This window comes from Lemur catta, chromosome 8 (genome assembly GCF_020740605.2).
Source record: "Lemur catta isolate mLemCat1 chromosome 8, mLemCat1.pri, whole genome shotgun sequence".
In the NCBI taxonomy this organism is placed as follows: Eukaryota; Metazoa; Chordata; class Mammalia; order Primates; family Lemuridae; genus Lemur; species Lemur catta.
In genome coordinates, this window is record NC_059135.1 from 8440839 (window position 1) to 8454317 (window position 13479).

General features: G+C 36.6%; 1 protein-coding gene across 8 annotated transcripts in view; it reads right to left on the bottom strand.

Annotated features, from left to right (window-relative positions):
* LOC123643463 (nuclear body protein SP140-like) overlaps positions 1 to 12425 on the bottom strand; it is a 57383-nt gene extending 44958 nt beyond the window's left edge. For 7 of the 8 annotated variants that reach the window (XM_045559013.1, XM_045559012.1, XM_045559011.1 and 4 more), the window contains exon 1: positions 12238 to 12418. The gene's annotated coding sequence lies outside the window, so the exon portion shown is untranslated. Of the gene's footprint in view, positions 1 to 12237 lie in introns of all 8 variants that reach the window. The other variant, XM_045559014.1, reaches the window with a different exon arrangement.
* Between the last annotated feature and the right edge of the window lie 1054 nt (positions 12426 to 13479).

A 13479-nucleotide genomic window follows, 5' to 3' on the forward strand; every position in this document is an offset into this window, starting at 1 on the left:
ACGTTTAATTTTAAAATGTTAAAATGGGCCAGGCATGTTGGCTCATGCCTTCAATTCCAGCATTTTGGGAGGCTGAGGTGGGAGGACTGCTTGAGGCCAGGAGTTCAAGAGCAGCCTGGGCAACAGAGACCCCATCTGTACAGAAATTTTAAAAATTAGCCAGGCATGGTGGTACCTAACTGTTCTCCTAACTACTCAAGAGGCTGAGGTGGGAGGATCACTAAAGCCTGGGAGTTTCAGGTTGCAGTGAGCTATGATCACACCACTATGCTCCAGACAGAGTGAGACCCCTTCTCTAAAACAAATTTTCTAAGTGTTAATATCTGTACATGAATTGATATTATTACTGTGATAGTTTAATTTTATGTGTCAACTTGAAGGGTGTTTTGGGATAAGACTAATACATAAATTGGTAAATTCTGAGTAAGGCAGATTGCCTTCCATAGTGTAGATGGGCTTCATTCGATCATTCAAAGGCCTGAGTAGAACAAAAAGACCAGCCTCCCCAAGGAAGAGAGAATACTCTAGCCAACTGCATTCAGATTGCAACTGCACCATTGGCTGTCCTGGGTTTCCAGCCTGCTGGCCTCCACTACAGACTGTGGACTCGCCAGCCTCCATAACTGCGTGAGCCAATTCCTTATGACAAGTCTATTTCCACATGTACATACACATCCTATTGGTTCTGTGTCTCTGAAGAACTTTAATAAAAAAACTTTTTAACTTACAGAGAAAGAAATAAAAACTGACTGATATACTACAAAACCTAACACTGAACTGCAAGTCTTCTTAGTTAACATAAAGAGAAGAAATTTCAGGAAGATGCAGTGGAGATATACCTCACCCATCTGTAATTGCAGAGGAAGGAATGGCATTCTGCATCATAAAATTGGTTCAAGATGCTTATGTGGTAAGGTTTGAATTAATAAGTCAAAAGAATGCCACCCTTTTCTCTGATCCAATATGGAGACTTGTGTGAATATTCAAAACTAGGACACATTGCTCTGTGTCTAAACTTGCCTGTGGAGGTGATATATGGAGACCTCTAAGACCTCTGGATTTCAGACCTTCAGGCAATGCCTGGGATAAGTAATTTTAAAATTCACGAAGGCTTGTAATTCTGATTCTTACTTGATAAGTTATTCCCTGTGCTAATAAGGCCTTAACAAATTTCTCTGACTTACAGAAATTTTTTATCCTACTATAATACGGTCATTGAGACATTCCCATTCTCCAAACATTCATTAGAATAGACTAAAACACCATTTCTCCATTTAATTCCTTTAAAAGGAAAAAGATTTCTGGTTAAAGATGGTTGATTGAAGATGAGTATTTTTCTCCTCTCTCACTAGAGTATCCCCTAATGAAAGTAAAGGAATTAACGTTATAATGGCAAAGAGAAAGGAATTAGGTGACCAATTTAAACCAAAGTCTGAAGAGAAAAAGTGGTCAGAGGAGCACCAATTTCTTTTTCAGGTGGAGGATCCTCCCATAGGTCAGAAAAGGATCCAATGTGTCCAGCAGACTCCTAGAGAGGTAGTGGCAGTTAGGAAGGAGATATAAAGATAAAAACTGAGTAATTATTTGAAAGGCAAAATACAAAACAATCTTCTCTCCAACACAGAGCACCTACATTCAAGTAGGAGAACTGGAAGGTTCTTAAGAAAAATGCAAATGATTCAGAGAAAAGGCCTTCACCTTCAGGCACTTGAAATTCCCCCATCAAATCCCATAGTTTGCAAGCCCATCTCATTAAATGGAGTTCCAAGTTAGCTTGTCAGCCCCTCACCCATAAGTATAAACAAAATACAGCAGACCACAGACATTTGTGGAAACCTACAACATGAAGGAGTAGAATCAAGATAAGCAAGGGGCAAAAAATTACCCCAGCAGAAATAGAGATGTTGCTGGGAACTGAAGAGAATTTCTAAAAAAAATAAATACAATCATACAGACATGAGAATATATGGTGCCCAAAATGCCATGCAGAAAAGAAACAATCAGAAAATAAGACAAACAGACTGAAAATTTTAAATGATTGCTGAAATTAAAAAAAAATGTTAACTAAAATGATTATAAAATTAAAAGGAGAGAATGTCCCAGAACATAAGGAGGGAAACCCTAAAGGGAAAAATAAAAAGTAAATTTGAAAACCTGAATGTCTAAAAGAGTTATGCAAATAGGCAAGATGGTTGATGGTTGACTAGAGACATTGCTTGCCAGATTGTCTTGGAGAGAAGGAAGGGTTTCAGATAAAGGAGAAGGGAACATGGGCATAGCGCAAGTGTACTTCAGAGGAAGACATGCTGAATCCTGCCAGGAACTTCACAGAAAGAAATTGCAAAGCAGATCAGGAAGAGGAAAAAATATATCAGCAAAGATCAACCCCAGAGAAGCTCAGAGTGGTAAGTGGGGGTTTTATTTCTCTGTTCCACACACCTTTGGTAATCAGCAGGCTACTGAGTTGTTTAGAAGACTTTCCACCCTCATGAGCCACCGTGGAGAGGGTTGTAAGCAGCCCTCAACTCGAACTTCCAACAACAAGCGGGGGAGCGTTCCTCCACCCCACACAAAGATAATCCAGCACTGGCTCGAACTGTGGCTATCACAGGGGAATGGGTTAAAATAGAAGAGCTATTTTATAGGCTCTCAGTGTACCCACCACTCCCCTGATGAGTCAACATTCCAGAGTGGGTGACAAAAGCTCAGTCTAGGGTCCTCCCGTAAATCAGTCCTCCCTAACTAAACAGGGGAATTTCCAGCAAAGGAAAACAAGTGCCCTGAAATCCTACTAACCCAGAGCCAACAGAATAGGAGCCAGATGAGAAGATACCAACAAAAAAGCCCTGGCAACATGAAAAAACATTATGTTCCTCCAAGGGAACACAACGGACCTACAATAGTGGACTCTCCCACAAGGAAATTGCTGAAATGACAGAAATGCAATTCAGAATATGGATGGCAAATAAGATGAATGGAATTGAAGAGAAGGTTGAAAACCAACAAAAAGTAACCAAAAAATATTTCAGGAAATCAATGAAAAAGTTGCTAAAGAGCTAGACAACATATGAAAGGATAAAACAGAACTTAAAGAAATGAAAGAGTCATTTACAGAATTTCAAAACACAGCAGAAAGCTTCAACAATAGAATAAACCAAGGAGAAGGAAGAATCTCAGAGCTTGAAGACAAGGCTCTTGAGATAATCGAGTCACTCAAAGAGGAACAGAAGATTATTTAAAAAAAAAAGTCTGAGCAATCACAGAAAGAGATATGGGACTATGTGAAGTGAACTAACATTCAAATTATATGTATCTGTGAGAGAAAAGAAGAAAGCTAAGAGCATGGGAAACCTATTTGAGTGAATATTCATGAAAAATTCCTGAATATCATCAGAGATTCAGACATTCAGATACAAGTTGGTCATTGAACATTGAGAAGATTCACAGCAAACAGGACATCTTCAAGACACATAGTCATCAACCTGACCAAAGTCAAAATGAAGTAGAGAATTCTGCAAGCAGCAAGACAAAAGCAACAAATAATCTACAAAGGAAAACCCATCAAGCTAACTGCAGACTTCTCAGTGGAAACCTTACAAGCCAGAAGGGATTGGGCCCCATATTCAATCTTCTTTAAAAGAACAACTGCCAGCCTAGAATTTTATATCCTGCAAAGCTAAGTTTCACAAGTGATGGAGAAACTAAATCATTTCCAGACAAGCAAACACTGAAAGAATTTGCCATAACCAGACCTAAACTCTAGGAAATATTCAGAACAGCATTATATAATACATGAATCAGCACAACAGATACTCACTGGTGTAAAATCAACCCCCCCAAAAACCCTAAAACTCGCAACTCTTATAAAACAATACCACAAGCAATAAGGTACTACCCAACATAATGAACAGATAAACATCCCACATATCAATTCTATGATTTAATGTAAATGGTCTAAATGATCCTCTCAAAAGACATAGCCTGGCTGAATGGATAAAAAAAAAAAAAAACCCCAAGCATCTTCTATCTCCAGGAAACCCAGCTAAACCATAGGGACACATACACAGACTCAACATGAAAATATGGAAAAAAAAAATCCACACAGACGTAAATAAAAGAAGAGCAGGTATAGCCATTCTTATATCAGCTAAAGACTAGAATTTTATATTCTGCAAAACTAAGTTTCACAATTGATGGAGAAATTAAGTCTTTTCCAGACAAGCAAACACTGAGGGAATTTGCCATGACTAGACCTGCCAACAACAGTAAACAAAGACAAAGAGGGTCACTATATAATGGTAAAGGGAGCAATTGAACAAGAAGACATAACAATCCTAAATACATATGTACCCAACACAGGAGCTCCTAAACACATAAAGCAAATTTTATGCTAGCTAAACAAGGAAATAAACAGCACCATCATAACTGAGGGGGACTTCAATACTCCACTGTCAGAGCTTGACAAATCATCAAAGCAGAAAATAAATAAACAATGGACTTAAACTGGACTGTAAATCAAAAGAACCTAACAGACATTTACAGAACATCTATCCAAAAACTACTGAATATATTGTCTTCTCATCAACACAAGGGACTTTCTCCAAGACTGATCATATCTTAGCACATAAAATAGGTCTCACCAAATTAAAAAAATTGAAATCATACTAAGTACCTTCTCAGACCACAGTGGAATAAAACTAGAGAAAAACTCACAAGAGAAAAACTTAAACCTACACAAAGTCATAAAAATTAAACAATCTGCTTCTGAATGATTATTGGGTCAAGAATGAAATTAAGATGGAAATCAAAACATTCTTTGAACTGAACAACAAAGGTGACACAAGCTATCAAAATCTATGGGATTTAGCAGAAGCATTCCTCAGGGGAAAATTCATGGCCTGAAATGCTTACATCAAAAAGACAGATCACAAATTAACGACACTATGTCACATTTCAAAGAACTAGAAAAAAGGGAGAGCAAACCAAACACAAATCCAGCAGAAGAAAAGAAATAATGAAGGTCAGAGTAGAACTAAATGAAATGGAAAACAAACAAATAATATAAAGGATCATTGAAACAAAAAGTTGGTTTTTTGAAGAGATAAACAAAATAGACAGACCTCTTGCTACATTAACCAGGAACAGAAGAGAAAGGACCAAAATAAGCTCAATCACAAATGAAAAAGGAGTCATTAAAACTGATATCACAGAAACACAAAACATATTATATTTAAAATATTTTAAGTGAGTGTTGTTTGTGCCTACATGGTTCTGGACTGGCTTGTAAATAAGGGAGTGCTCATAAATTAATTAAACAAATCCAAAAGGGTCACATGAATTTAGTAATCTAAGGTAAATAAACTGGTTTATTTTAAAAAGTATTATTGATAAAGTAAGAGTAAAAATGTTTTTAATTGCTAATATGGCAAATACCAGTAGATATAACCCAATAAACAAAAGCCAGCTCTTGTGGAGTTCTCAATAATTTTTAAGAATATAAAAGTATCCAGAAGCCAAAATATTTGAGAAGCACTGTTCTAGAGAGAATATATAGCACATATAATAATAAAAATATAATAATTTCAATGTTAAACTTTTAATTATATTTAAAATATTTTAAGTGAGTGTTGTTTATGCCTACATGGTTCTGGACTGGCTTATAAATAAGGGAATGCTCATAAATTAATTAAACAAATCCAAAAGGGTCACATGAATTTAGTAATCTAAGGTAAATAAACTGGTTTATTTCAAAAAGTATTACTGATAAAGTAAGAGTAAAAATGTTCTTAAATTGTCAGCATACATTTTTTGCCTGGGCTTTACAGGACATTTTTATGTTCTTAAGGTGTCAGAGTTTGACACAAAGGTTATAAAACTATGAACTCAGCCAAAGACAAAATGATCCGTGTTTTATGATTTTTAATAAGATGAATTTAATACAGTTGGTCTAATGACAGTAGATAAATCTCCTGAGTTACCAACAAAAATACCTATGTGTTTAACTTTAAGGATCTTAATTAGTTAAAAATGTAGACCTGCCTAAACAAAAAATAAGTGTCAGCAAATTAGAATAAATAAAATTCCAAGTAAATAGAGCACAAAAACAGAAACTTATGGTCAAAAATTTATGAAAATATTTTGGTTTTGGTCTTTTAATCCTAACTGCAAATACGTTTTTTTCTACTGATATTAACAGTACTGTTAAGGATTCAAAGCTGTCCTAGAAGTTGTAGCTACAAAAGCCTAAATTGGAAGCTTTAGTTTTCCCTTGGTCTTATCCATTTTTTGTCCTAATCTGTAAAAGCTTGCCAGTTATGTGCACATTATGTTGCTATAACAAAGTATTTACCTAGGAAAAAAAAATTACTGAACTGTTAATTTTTATATAATAATTTATTTTAAGATAAAAAGTGAATGATTGTTAAAATCCAAAGAGAATCCCAAAATAGTCTTACTCTTTAGAAATATTGCATGTACTCAAGTTGACACCCAAGTTGAAAAAAGCTTTGAGACTATTCAGATTGTTTTTAAAACAGCTTAATCCTGATCCTCATGTTAAAAAAAAAAATGTTACCACTTTGTGTCACTGTTTGAGACGCTAAAGATTGGTGCTGAAGGGTTTTTTCAGTCTACAGTCAGGGGATCTCATGTTGATGCAGTTCAGAAAACTCCCCTAAAATGAAAGCCTCAGAAGCAAAAGTTCTCTGACATTGCCTTGTCCTCCTGCCTCTTGTTCCAATTCTTCCCTGAAGCTAGCCATAGAAATCAAAATCTCTCTTCCCCAAGGCAGGTCATAAAAGCTAGAACCCCTTTTTCTGAAAGCTAGCCATTAAACCTAAAATTATTCTATGTAAAAACTGGCCATAAAATAATTATCTGACCTACTTTGTTTTACTGTAAAACCCCCATTCCAGAAAGGGCCCTGTGCCACACCCAGAAGGAAGGAATGCTCACTCAGAGAGGCCAGACAGGATCTAGACAGAAAGGCCTTGCTGGGTTCCCTACTCAGCCTCTTAGCATTAGCTCACACCCTTTTTGTTCAATCATATTTCTGCACGGCTGTCCATGCGCTGTTGGCCCTAAACATAAAAATGGACAAGTTCCCCTATATCTTTGAGTGTTCGTTCTAGAGGCACCCATGTATAAGTTTGTAATTTTTTCTCCTATTAAGTAATCTGCTTCATGTCAGTAAATTTTTAGCAAATCTTTATGGGAACAGTGGCTTTGCTCCCTACAGTTTGACTAAATTTTGGGGACCAGGGACACTTTGATCCCCACAATGTCAATAGATTTTTTTGGGGGGGGATGTGGTGTTTTGGAATGATCTAATCAATTAACACCTTTAAACAAGGTATATCCTAAAGTATCTACTATAGTTATAAAATTTAGAAATGATGTTACGTTATTTAAAATACCATGTCTTATTAAAATACTTATGTTTGTTTTTCTTGGTAGAATTTATAAGTTTAAAAGTAGTAATTAAAACTATATTTTGGTCCCTGGTCTGTGTTATATATCTAATTTACAGGGTGTAAAAATGGTTAACAGAAAAATAACTTAAAATGATAACTGGTATCTAAGTGAACTTCTAAGATAAATAAATTAATTAAACAAATCAGGTAAATATAAATGGGATAAATACAAATGAAATTTTCATATAATTTAAAATCTTAAAGTCATGTTATGTTAAGAGGATGATCATGAAATTTCTGAGTCATTTATAAAATACTAAAACATTATTAAACCTAAGTTTAAGTTTATATACCTTGATATCTTATTTTTATATTTAGGAGTGTTAATAAAATTGGGGACTGTTAACAGTTCAAAGTTACTTTAACTTTCTGGGTTTTTCTGAGTTGACATCATGATCAATATATGTAATTAAAACTACTAGATAGGCCGGGTGCGGTGGCTCACGCCTGTAATCCTAGCACTCTGGGAGGCCGAGGCGGGTGGATTGTTTGAGCTCAGGAGTTCGAGACCAGCCTGAGCAAGAGCGAGACCCCGTCTCTACTAAAAAATAGAAAGAAATTATATGGACAGCTAAAATATATATATAGAAAAAATTAGCCGGGCATGGTGGCGCATGCCTGTAGTCCCAGCTACTCGGGAGGCTGAGGCAGTAGGATCGCTTAAGCCCAGGAGTTTGAGGTTGCTGTGAGCTAGGCTGACGCCACGGCACTCACTCTAGCCCGGGCAACAAAGCGAGACTCTGTCTCAAAAAAAAAAAAAAAAAAAAAACTACTAGATAAAAGAGAAACAATTATATGTGAAAAATAAGATTCTTTTAAATAAAAAGTTTATAAGACATAGAAATATTAATAGTTTTTTTAAAAAATTTGTGCCTAATTTATAGGTTTTAAAAAACTGTTTTAAAATTAAATAAGTAAATGATGATTAAAACTAAGTGGATATAAAAGTAAAAAATCAAGGTTAGAAAAGGTTTGTAAAAATTTTAACTTACGATCAAATTGATTAAAATTAGATGGATTTGTTTACAAGATTTTATTAAAATTAACTTTTACATTAATACACTAATACAATGATAAAATGTGGTCTTCTCTTTTGAACTGGATTTTCATGTGATATTAATAGACATAATAAAAGAGTTTTTTGTTCACCTTTTGAATAAACTGCAAAAAGGGGAGGAAGGAGAGAGAAAGAAAGACAGATTCAGCCTGCCTAATCGTTAACTTGTACTTCAGTCTGTCTATATTAGGTCTTATGCTTGTTTGAGAAACTGAATCTCCTCTCTATCAAAGAATGAGATTTTTGCATTTTAAAAATCTTTGAATTAGGCTGGTCCGATGGTAGTGGGTTATCAGAACTTATTAACATTAGTGTCACTAAAGTTGGTATTCAACCCCCCACTGTTAAATTTGACTGGCTTTAAAAAAAAAATCTTTGAATTATCAGTTTGACTAAGTAAATGACTATAATTTTATAGTAACCTGCAATCTTATTTCATGACAAGTGTCTGATGACAGACAATTCATGACTTTTTGCTTCTTGCGTTTTCACTAAAATTTAAAGTTAGTAAAAATGAGAATTCTAGTCAATATATGAGATTCTCTATATAAAGTGTTCCAAAGAATATGTTTTTAATAAGAAAAAAATTATAAAATAAGTGTAAAATGTATTCTTATTAAATATATATGTAATTTTGTCTAATTCAGAGGTTATTTAAAGGTTGAATCAAAATATGAATTTAGAAAGGAAATAAAGACAAAATAAAAAGTAACCTGTAAGAGAAAGAGACATAAAAAGACAATGAATATAGAAATATATTTGTGATAAGAAAGGTTAAATAGAAAGGAAGGAGAATAATATTGTAGAGAAATATCTTGTAAGGAAATTTTTTGTCCTAAAATGACTGGTTATTTAGGAAAAGGGAAAGTTAGGACAAAACAGAAAGTTTTAGATATGTTTATAGATGGTCCATGTAAGTTGGGATAAAGTTCATAAAAGGGAATTTATGAAGGAATTTTGTGTATGATCCAGTTGATTATAATTTAAAAAATTTTTTTGGTTAAAGCAACAAAATTTTCTTGAGATATTAATTTGCTCTTAATGAAATTACATAATGTACCCATTTTAATTCTATAACCTGTTTCTTTTTTTTAATTGAAAAAAATTGCACTACAGAAGATTTTTCTTTACCTTTTCAGTAACTGGCTGAAAAGAAGCAAAGATTTTATGCTGTATCAAGATAATCCCTGTATTGTCTTTATTAGTTTTTTGACTAACTAGCAAAACTAAACTTTAAAAGGGTTAACGTTTACACCCATATAACTTCCTCTGTTACCTTTAGAATCTTTTAATGACTATCACTCTTGGTTAAATAAATGACCATTATTTTATAGTGGCTTCTGATTCTACTTGAACAAGTGTTTCAAGCTTTTGCTATTTGACAAACTTTTCAAAACCCAAATTCTAAATCCAGCCTTTTGACCTCAAGCTAGCTTTTATATATTAGAGCCACTGAAAGTCTAAGAGAGGCATATTAGGCTTATTTGGCATGTTAAAACTTTACAGGAAGCATGTCAAATATGAAATGGTGTTTAACTTTCTTTGGATTTTATTTATATGAGCAGGTTACTAACATATGTTCCAATATTGTAAGATATTGATATGTCTTGTTATATGTTATCAATATCTTCCACGTACTGATTTATGATTTTTACCTGCAATTCCTGTCTTCCTAAAATGTATAAAACCAAACTGTAACCTGGCAGGCTCAGATGCATTTTCTCAGGACCTCTTGAGAGTAGGATCCCCAGGTCTTTGGTCACTCATATTCGGCTCAGAATAAACCTTTTTGAATTATTTTGCAGAGTTTGGATTTTTTCTATTAATAGTATAAATCATCAAAATAGAATCTATAAGAGGCATAAAAAAGACGAAATTATGTTAAAAATGGTAATCGTCAAAAGACAGGTAAGTTTCATCAGGCAAATGCAAACAGGATAGAAAGCAAAATTCACAATACCTGTATTTTAAAAGTAAGATTTAAGATAACTAATGGACAAGCTTTCATTGTTGTTAAAAACATTTTACTTCCAATTCTTAACTTCTCAATTACATTTTTAAAAAAAGAACAAAGATATACAGAATGTACATTTAAAAAATTAGCCAAATTGATTTTTTACTAATTCTTGGTCTTAAACACACAAGAACATACCATATCTTTGCCCTGAAGTAATTTCAATAAATAATAATGAGAATCTGAACAGGTTACATGCTCTGGCTATAAGATATTGCAATAAAACCAAAATTTTAAAACAAAAAGAAATTAATAGCCCTAGAAAAAAAGAAAGCACCAGGCCCAGATAGTATCACTAATGAATTCTACCAAATATTTAAGGAAGAAACAATACCATTCTCCACAATCTCTTCCAGAAAATAAAAGCAGAGGCAACACTCCCCAGCTCATTCTCTAAGGTCAGCATTACCCCAGTCTCACCTCTCACTGCCATCCTTTCCTGCTTGGAGGCCATGGGCTGGCTGGACTTGGAGCTCTACTAGCTCATCTTCCCTTCCCTACAGAGCATATGGAGGAGATGTGATGGCTGAGATACGCAGCCAGAAAGATGGCGCTGGGTACTGAAGACCAGCCTGGTGCCATCACTGCTGCTGCTGGCAGCAAAAGCCAACACTTTCTTGGGGCTGCACCAGCCCCAAAAGTAGCCTTGGCTCAAAGTCCCAATTAGATGAGTTTCCATACACTTGTACATTGTTTTAATCTTTATCAAGAAGAATGTACAGTCATCCCTTGGTATCCTGGGAGGATTGGTTGCAGGACCGCACCCCCCATGGATACCAAAATCTGAGGATGCTCAGTCTCTGGTATACAATGGTGTAGTATTTGCATGTAACCTGTGTACATCTTCCCATATACTTTAAATCATCTATGGATTGCTAATAATACATAATGCAATGTAAATGCTATACAATTTGTGGTTATACTGTATTTTTAAGATTTATGTTATCTTTATTGTGGTATTGTTATTTTTATTTCTTTATTTTTAAATAGTTTTGATCCTTGGTTGGTTGAATCCACAGATGCAGAATCTGCAGATATGGAGGGCTAACTGAATCGGTGTATTTGTCTTGCATTTTTCAAAGGTAATTTCCACCCTTCCCTAACCACCCCAAAATAGAAAAACACAAAACAACAGGCACTCCCCATCTGCTTGCATCTGTGGTTGGGTCTCATCTACTTTCGCTTCCTCCTAGCAAATATCCAGAGATCCTGAAATGACTGCAGGGCTCAGGGCCACACGGGTGGGCTCAGAACAGAACTACACAGACTGGAAAAGTTTGACAATAGACATATCTGATTTAGACTTTAGTTTTTCTAAAAGGATCTTTTTTTGGACAGAATCATCTTTTGGAGTGGGGATAAAGGAGGCCTGGGGGAGATAAGAGAGTTCAGAGGTCACGAGGAATCATCCCACCCTGCAGCAAAGCCTCGGATGGGCCATGCAGTCCAAGAGCACCAGCCTGGCCACCCAGCAGTCGCAAGGAATTAAGAGGATGATGCGAAGGGTGGCCTTAAGTTCCCCAATAGCTAACTCACTTCTCCTGCAATTTAAAAAAATCTGATTTTTCCTCATTGTTTATTTGTTTATGATCTCCTTCTACCCTACACCCGTGGAGCGGGGCTGGGTAGACACGAGAAACACATGGAAAAGTGGACCTTACCAGAGATGGACGGGAGCAGAGACCATGACCTACCTGGAGCTGAGGTCGTGGCCTCCACCTGCCGTCTGCCCCCGCTGGCCCCACGGGAGCCTGAGGTTGGCCGGGGGTCCTGCCCCGTGTGATCTGCACCGCTTCTGTGCCTTCCCTCAGCTCTACAGACAGCCTGCCGACTGGCCTGTCCTTCAGCATGGTCAAAGGGGAAAGAAACTGAAAGTGCCTCACAGCCTGACTTGGATGCGTGACACACTTGTCTTCCCTCCGCCCAAGCTTACGACATCTCTTAGCCCAGGGAGGAGGAGCGAGGCCAGCCCCATGAGTCCACAGAAGACCCGGGATGGCTCACTCAAGCCTAGGGAAGAGGGTGGAAAAGTCCATTCGACTAAAAGGGATTGAAGTTGTTTCGAGGTGAGGTGGCATCGTCTATACGGGGAGGGAGTGAACTCCATGTTTGTCCCTTTCCCTTGCTGAGGTGGCCGTGGGAGGACAAGGGAGAGCTGGACACTTTAAATCTTCTCTCAGGCTCCGGGTCTGGCCAGGCACCTCGGTGAGCCTGGGCCGGACGGGGTGGGCCTAGCGTTCAGACACAGAGCTGGCGAGAGCCAAAATGCTTGGTGTTATAAAATGTGAGGATTTTCTTAGAATTTCTGGAAAGCAGCCAAACGTAAGAGAAAACCCTCCCAACTTCTCCAATCAAAGGCAAAGTGTAGAGAATTTGGCAGAGAAGCCCTAGTGAGGCACAACTCTAAGTTTCCTTGAATATGTGGGCACTTTACAGCTGCAGCCAGGGGTGACTGGGGACAAACTGAGCATCAACCATTTCTCTGAAATCTTGAGAAGGGTGACAGGCTTCTCACTGGATGGATAAAGGGTTTGGAGCTGAGATTATCTAGACCTTGAAGGACAGAGTGATGCGGGAAGTTATATGCATTACATTTATGTTCGTATGCAAGTTTTTCACTTACACCCAGCCCTCATTCTGTAAAGGATTTAAAACAATTTATAAAAACATGCCCTATCAGTATATAGTTGAAAGATAAAGAAATAAGAGCAAAGGACAAATAGAATAGGTAAATAAAATCAGGACTAGAAATCCAGGCAGAACAATGGGTCGAAGACAGACAGGCAGTGAATCGGAGCCAGATTCTGGTAGAACCCAGGGCCAGCAGCAGAGTGGTGCTGAGGGTCGGGAGGCCAGGGGCAAAGCGGTGCTCTTCCAAAGTATGTGCCACCTAATCCCACCGCCTCTGGCTCAGTATACTTATGATAGGAAATGTG